The 7,497-nt window shown below is 38.3% G+C and overlaps 1 protein-coding gene across 6 annotated transcripts in view; it reads right to left on the bottom strand.

Annotated features, from left to right (window-relative positions):
* The window catches only part of LOC122993329, a 21,462-nt gene extending 15,352 nt beyond the window's left edge, over positions 1-6,110 (bottom strand). For 2 of the 6 annotated variants that reach the window (XM_044367399.1, XM_044367404.1), the window contains exons 1-5: positions 5,065-6,110; positions 4,239-4,353; positions 1,459-1,588; positions 220-387; positions 1-12 (exon numbers count right to left, since the gene is read on the bottom strand). The exon at positions 1-12 is cut by the window's left edge and continues 126 nt beyond it. The gene's annotated coding sequence lies outside the window, so the exon portion shown is untranslated. Of the gene's footprint in view, positions 13-219; positions 388-1,458; positions 1,589-1,708; positions 1,734-1,965; positions 2,375-2,666; positions 2,691-3,331; positions 3,438-4,238; positions 4,354-5,064 lie in introns of those variants that run through there. The other 4 variants (XM_044367400.1, XM_044367402.1, XM_044367401.1 and 1 more) reach the window with 4 other exon arrangements.
* Positions 6,111-7,497: the final 1,387 nt, after the last annotated feature.

Below are 7,497 nucleotides of genomic sequence, written 5' to 3'. Positions count from 1 at the left end.
CTGGATCAATATCTGTAAATTTAAAATTTAAAAACATCTCATTTGTGCTAATAATATTCACAGTGGTATTTGTCAGGTCACAGTTTGGCAGCAGTATAAAGTGCTTCCCTGCTCACAATCACTTGTAGGTAAACTATCCTTATACTTTATGATCAACAATTCAATGAAATGGCCCAAGTTGATAATAAAAAAAGACCATAAAAGCTGTGATTCTCATACCTTTCATCTCTTTTGGTTGAGGACATTTGGGGTATGTGTACTGCAGAGAAAATGACTCCACTGATTTTTGCACAGGTGTCAAGGTTTGAACCTGCCGCTCTGGAGATCTGAGTCTTTGAATGAAGTTTTTCATACTTGAAAAACGATTCTTTTCCACATGACTTAAACCTGTAGAAATGTAGGCATACAGTAACTAAAACATGTCATTTGATTAATTAAAAGCCTCTTTGTGCCGGATCCTTTCCTGTTCCGGGTCTGATCCATAGAGTGGATAGTGGTTGTTTAATTTGAAAGACTTATATTTAATAACTAACTGAGTTATTCTTTGAAACATACATAACAACACTGGATACATTAATAATTACTGTACTATCAATCATATGAAAAGCATATGTGAAGCGCACACCACTGGCTGCTGGGATAGTTAAGACAATTTAGGAACGACCTTTGAAAAACAATCATTGCTGCGCATAACAGAGACAAAAAACAATTTGAACATATTCTAACATGTTCTCATTATCTCTCGAAATAAAAGTGTTATTCTCTATTTATTGATAAGATCATTTAAAAATAACCGTCATCTCACAGGTAGAAAAGGTTATGTTTTGAAGAACTCAGTGATTATAGAAACCATTTTGTACATACTGATGTTTATACATATCCAGAGCTACTGCATGTTTTGGCATGGCCCTTGCAAAAACTTTGAAAGGTAGCCTAACTAGATTTGAATTGATTAAGTTGATTTGTTGAAATCCAGATTTTTTTGTCTGATTGAACAAAATTCAGTTCTCAGCAATACAACAACCACACAATATTTGAGTTGTTAAAGAATATTCATTTATGTACTGTACATGTTGAGACTCTACATTTTGGTGGTGTTGGACTGGACAGTGTTACATTGAAAGGTGTCGACTACAACCTGCCAGACAGTTTAACACCTCTGACAGTGTGAACAGTTAAAATTTTAAACAGTTAAGACATTTCTTAAATGAATGAAATTTCTGGTAACTCAGTGTGTTGAGGGTTGTTAGTTGAATTGCTGGTTAAATTACTAATAATACATCAGAGAGGAAGAAGAAGAAAAAACACTAGTTGTTATATATTTTACAGTCTATGGTTTTAAGAGGCAGTTTACACAGATTCAAAATTTTCCTCACTCCCACATAAATATATCATTCATTAATTTGTGTTTTTTATGGTCTACAAAATTTCATTTTTTCAAGTAATTAACACTCTTACCTATGTTGTTTAGATCTTCATCTGTTACACCATCCAGGAAATCTCTTTCATCTTTTACCCCCAACTGGAGAAACTGGTTGTAGTATGACTCCAGTCTGTGCTGCTGAAGTAGGTTGAATATTGCTTCCATCTAAACAAAAGACATCAGGAGATTTTATTTGTCATCTCTCCCTTGCATTTGTCACAGATGGCCATTGGACAATACAAGAAAAACATACACTTGTAAATGGAAAAAAACAGAATAAGTCACGGTAACTCAGTTAAAACAAGCTGTCTTATATGTACTTTTGTGAATACTAACTTATCTTGGAGTATGCTAACACAGCAGGTTGCATCTGCAACAGAAAATCTATTTTCTCAAGAGATTATGGTCACTTGGAACAAATGCAGAAACTCTATTATTTTTCCAGTCTACAATACAGAGGGTTATGCAGTATGGGATCACAACTTGGCACAACTGTCTGTTATGATGTAAGACTGTCTCAACTGCAGGGCTGGGTACTGAACTTTTGTGGCACAGACCGAATTGCTTCGATACTATCAAGTATCAAAAAAAAATCTTGTCATTCGGTACCAAATTGCCATTGTTGTTTATGTTAGAAGCTACAGCCAGATGTTCAAGACAGCTCCACTCCTGCTAGGTATCAAAGAGGTAGCAAGAGCATCTGCAACGGCTTCATCAGTAACAGGAGGTTGGACCAAAACACGTAACCTGCAGGTAATACAAGATGAAGCTGTATTCAAATATCGAAGATGATGATACTGTCTATTGTTTGACATCAAAACAGCGGTGGTTCAGCGTCTTATGAGGCTTGGCTAACGTTAGCTGTGGGCTCCTATGTTCAGTGTTATGGTCACACAGCGACTGCTTTGCTATGTTAGCAGCTGTTCGCCAGCTGCCGAACCACTGCTGTTTTGATGTCAAGTGATAGGCAATATCATCATATTTGATATTTTAATACAGCTTCATCTTATCTTACCTGCAGGTTAGCCTACATGTTTTGGTTCAACCTCCTGTTACTGATGAAGCCTCTGTAGACGCCGCTGCTTCTGCCTCCACTTACTATGTTTTGAGCTATTAACCCATCTAGCATTAACAGACAATACAGTCCACAAAACTGTCACAAAGCAAAGTGATAAAAACCATTTACACTATGCTGTAGCTAGCTGTACGGAGACACTCAAGACACTTTCTCTTTAAAACTAACCAAAGTTAGAACTAGCGTGTTTTGCTGGTTGGTGACTTTGTAATGTCATTACAGTCACAGCACATTCTGGGTGCCACATCCAGACTTCATTAGCTAACATTATGGGTTGAATTGTTCGTCATGCTAAGATAAGCTTGATGGTGTGAAACAGTGTGAAAAGGATTGTAGTAAATAGGTTTACATTTTTTATGTTATGAAACTGCTTTGAGTGTGTAAAAATGCCAAGAAGCCAAAAAATAAAACTAAAAATTTGTACTGTAATGTAATTTTCTTTTTGTTAAAATGGATTTTATATAATTGGTATCGTTCAGGAACTGGTATCTAAGTCAAGGTATCAGTACCAGTATCAAAATTTTTTGAATGATACCCAACCCTACTCAACTGAAAAATATCTTAATATAAAAATGAGATATCAAAATATTAGGGGTGGGGGGGAAATGGTTTCCAAGTTGCATCATGATGCGAAGCTGGGCGATTCCGCATTGATTCACAAATGTCAAAAATCGATTTTCTAAATGTCAGTGATGTCAATGGAACAAAAAGGCCAAATTCAACTGCGAGGCAGCAGCGTCCGGACAGTCAACAGCGCACACACGCTAGGGTTCATCTTCACAAAAGGCAGCGGTTTCAAGTATTTTTTTTGATTTAATGATTATAATAATTACCTTTGCGAGATGAATGTGAAGTATATTGAGAACTTTCTATGCTGTCACTCAGAAACTAACGTTAGCGGAGCAGAGCAGCGAACTCCAGCAGTAACAAATGAGACTGGCTGACCAACACACAATGCAGCACCAACAACTTAAACCAACTCTGAGGTGAAGAAAATAACTCAGTGCTCAGTCTGTTTCACCTCAAAAACCCTGCACCGCTCAGCATCTTGTACAATAATGTCATTCCCCAGAGCTAACAGTGCAGCAGAGAGGCTGCTCTCCACTGCTGGATTTATGACATTAATACACAGCAGAGCACTCTGCCTCCCCCTCATTTTGTTATTCTCATACGGCAATAGACTGTAAGATGCTTTCACCTTAATTAATTAATTAGTTAGTTAATGCACTTAACTTTTTAGGCTGTGGACCATTTATCTTATCTGCCAGTTATATTTCATATCGTATTTCAGTGGACTAAGGACGCCATTGAATGGTTCAGCACACAGTATATCGGAGCAAGAGACTGAAAATAGTGTTACCTTTTCTACTCATTCAATCGAGAATCGATTCTGAATCGAACAAAACACCAAAGAATTGGAACTGAATCAAATCGTGAGATTCCCAAAGATTCCCACCCCTACAAAATATTACGAGCCAGATGTCTGACTCAGGATTTCAAGCTGCTTATAAAACAATAATCCGGACTCCAGCTGGTAGCATTAATTCAGATCACTCATGTTTTATTTGGAAAATATTGTCTTTTGAATCTTTGATATGTTGCTCTGCACTTCTGCAGTATGAGAAGCAGAGTATGCTTGTGACACACGACACATTTCAGAGAAATCTAACAATACAATCCAATGTAATCTATTCTAATCATTTGGTGATAGATAAAAAAAAATAAAGAGCACAATCATACCTTAATGTGCGTCCGAAGGTCCGCCACAATAGTTGTGAATGTGTCAGTTTGTTTTCTTGGTCTTGGTGTTGGGTGTGGCTAAGTTTCAGGAAAACGAAACCAATGGAAATGAAGCCTAGCAGCAAGCCAAACAGGAAGCAAGATGTTAGACTCGTGGATGATGATCATATTACATCCTAGAGGAGCAGAAATGTCTCTCTCCCTCTCTCAGACCAACATCTTCATCCATAACTCATCAGCACCCTTTAAGTTACTTGAGGGACGTTTTGCGGCAGTAATTAATGGTAACGTCATTGTTTTGGAGTACATTGGAGTCCACCCCACTAAAAGACTGATACAATATGACAAGTTACATAATAAACTGATAGTTCATATAATTATTCATACAACTTTCCTTATTTAATTTTTAAAACAGAGATTCATTATGGTGGAGAAGTATGAAACCGTCCTTTTCCGTGACATTAACCGTCACAGCATCCTGTCACTAACGGTAACATTAGCTTAACCGTTAGCTAAGTCTTAATGGCTGTCTGATAAAGATTAACTGGGTTTATGTGGGTTGTACCATAAACTAGCTAAAATTGAATTATTAAGACGTTGTTGACCTTCATGGCCTAAAAAGTTATCATGGTAGTCCACATATCAAAGTCTGTCAGGAAGTTTTTATGGCCAACGGTAGCTTAACCTTGTTATAAAATATGGCAAATAAAAAGTTCACTAAAGCTAGAGTAGCCAGTTTAGACACAAAAAAGTCCTTTTTCGTTAATGACAGGCTTGCAGCAGTTACACATTTATTTATTTATTTTTTTAAGGTTGACAAATTTACCTTGTGGTGTTTCAAACATCGTCTACAAGCTAGCTGAAGCCTGGAGAACATTAGCTACAACAGCCAATCACACTTGACGTCAACATGGCGGACAGTTAGCTGGTAATTAGAGTGCAGGTGCAGGAAGGCTGTCAGGGTGACGTCTCCTCCTTGGTGGACCCCTCCTTACTTTGATGGGAAACAGAAATAAAGTAGGAGTTTGCCAAGTTAATTCTGCACTTAAAACTAGTGGGGGTTTTTGTTTTGTTTTTTAAAAATTTTCCTGTAATCTTTGTTTTTTCTTGTAAATGAATGGATAATTTTACTTCTTCAGCAAAAGTATTAACATAAAACAAGGGAAAAAATTGTCACAACTGGTAGACATATGAGTGGACATTCTTCTTTTCATGGGGTCACAAGCAAAAAAGGTTGGGAAACGCTTGCCAACACTATCAATAAGGTAGACCTTTTTCGCAGCACATTATGACATGTCATAATGTCTTGCGTGGAGAAAAGCCTATTGAAAATAAGAACCTCAGAGAGAGATACTGTCATTGCCAAAAACAGGCAATGACAATGAGGGACCCTCAGTAATTGAAACACTTTTACTTGATTGTTTGTAGAGGCATAGTAGTTATTTGTCATTTTTAACGACACATTTATTTCAATCAAATATTTAGACACTGCAAAATTACTTAACATAGGTCACTGTCCTTGTCTGTAGATAACTGAGAGTTCAAGTTAATTTTAATTCACGCTTTATGCACAGGAAAGGACTAGAAAGCTGTTCCATCTATTTTTGTCCATATACACTGAATTTATGCAACTGTCAATTCATCATGCTCCCAAATATAATCAAGCTTCTATTATTCCTCATCACAACGTAGAAAGTGGTAAAAATCTTTATTAGAAATGTCTATAAGATCCACTATGTCCATCAACAGCTTACAATCTCTTAAAAGACAACCCCAAACACTTACATTCTTTAATAAGGTCATCCCTTCCTTTTTTTTCCCCCACTACAGCCCTCCCAGGTTATCTCCTTTATTTAACCCCAGCTGTCTGGTCAGTGGCTGACTTCAAGTTGGCACTCTTGCAGGAGGAACTGGCTGAAAAAACCTGTTGAGAAACTCCTGCTCTTTCTGTGCCTCTTGGACTCTTTTTGGCTGACTTGTAGTGCCCTCAAGTGGTCTTTTTGGGGAAGTGAAGAATTGTCCATTTATTTGTATAGGCTTTGGATGGGTACCACTACTTTCTGGATGACATGAGGAGCGGTTTGTCAAGCAGTGGCTACTTAGCCTCTGCTGGTGGCTGACATCCTCCCTAAGATGACCATTTTTATTTCTGTAAATTCCATTGTTTCTCTTCATGGTGCAATTTTGTGCAGGAGGGCGCCCAGTTTCAGACAAGACTGAATGTTTCTCTGTAACATAAGAATGAAAACTCTCAGTAGTACTTTTCCTGTCATTATGTGTCTGCACTGTTGTTGACACTGAACTACCTCCACGGGTGCTATTCTGTGGCCCATTTTGTGTCGTTGATTTTCCTGTTGTTGACACAGAATGGTCAGCACTATTGCTGCTGTAACTGCCTGCATCACAGAGAGGGCTGAGAGCAGGAACAGCTGAAGGGATAATATTGATGTTTCTTGAACTCGGGGCAAGGCTGCTGTTTCTCGCCGTCTGTGGTGATAAATCACACTCCCTGCCCGGGCTGTGGATAGCACGATGAGATGATAGATGGGCTGCTTGGACGGGTGAATTTCTTTGAGTTTTTATTTGAAAACTAGAACTAGAAGTTGGGGTCCTGCGATGGAGACCAGCACTATCTCTATCTGGATTGCAGTGGTCTAAATGTTTAACCATTTTCTTGTCAGTGCCACACGTGGTAAGATAAGCATTCCTGTGCCCAGAAGTGACGATCCTGTTGGAGACAGTTGTTTGTGTTTTACTTGATCCAGCAGAGGCTGATGTGCTTCTATGCTGACCATGAGTTCTAGACAGCGAAGAAGTATTAATTGAGTTCTGAATGAGAGGAGGTCCAACTGGTGGAATGGGGTTCACATGGTGCAGAGCAGGGGGTGGATGTGGTCTTAAGACTGATGTAGCGGTTAAAGCTTGCAAAGTCTTATCACAAGCCCTTTGTCCTGCTGACAGTCTGGAGGAGAGGAGTGAGAATGAGAAACATTTTCTTCATTTTCTTGCAACAAAAAGACTTGCAGTACAAATGTGCTGAATGTATTTATTGAGATGGTGTAAAATAAATGAAGACCAACAATACATTTACATTTAGAGAGCTTGAGTAGAATAAGAAGGCAAAAATCACAAACAAAAGTGAAACATCTATTTTAGGTATCAACTGTGCAGTGTGAGCGACAACAAAACATACTGACCTGAATCTGTTTTTCAATGCTTGCACAGGGAGAGGGGAGGAAGTCAAGTATGACGAGGCGAA

The sequence above is a fragment of the Thunnus albacares genome, chromosome 12 (genome assembly GCF_914725855.1).
Source record: "Thunnus albacares chromosome 12, fThuAlb1.1, whole genome shotgun sequence".
NCBI classification, from domain to species: domain Eukaryota; kingdom Metazoa; phylum Chordata; class Actinopteri; order Scombriformes; family Scombridae; genus Thunnus; species Thunnus albacares.
This window is presented reverse-complemented; position numbering and strand designations above follow the sequence as displayed.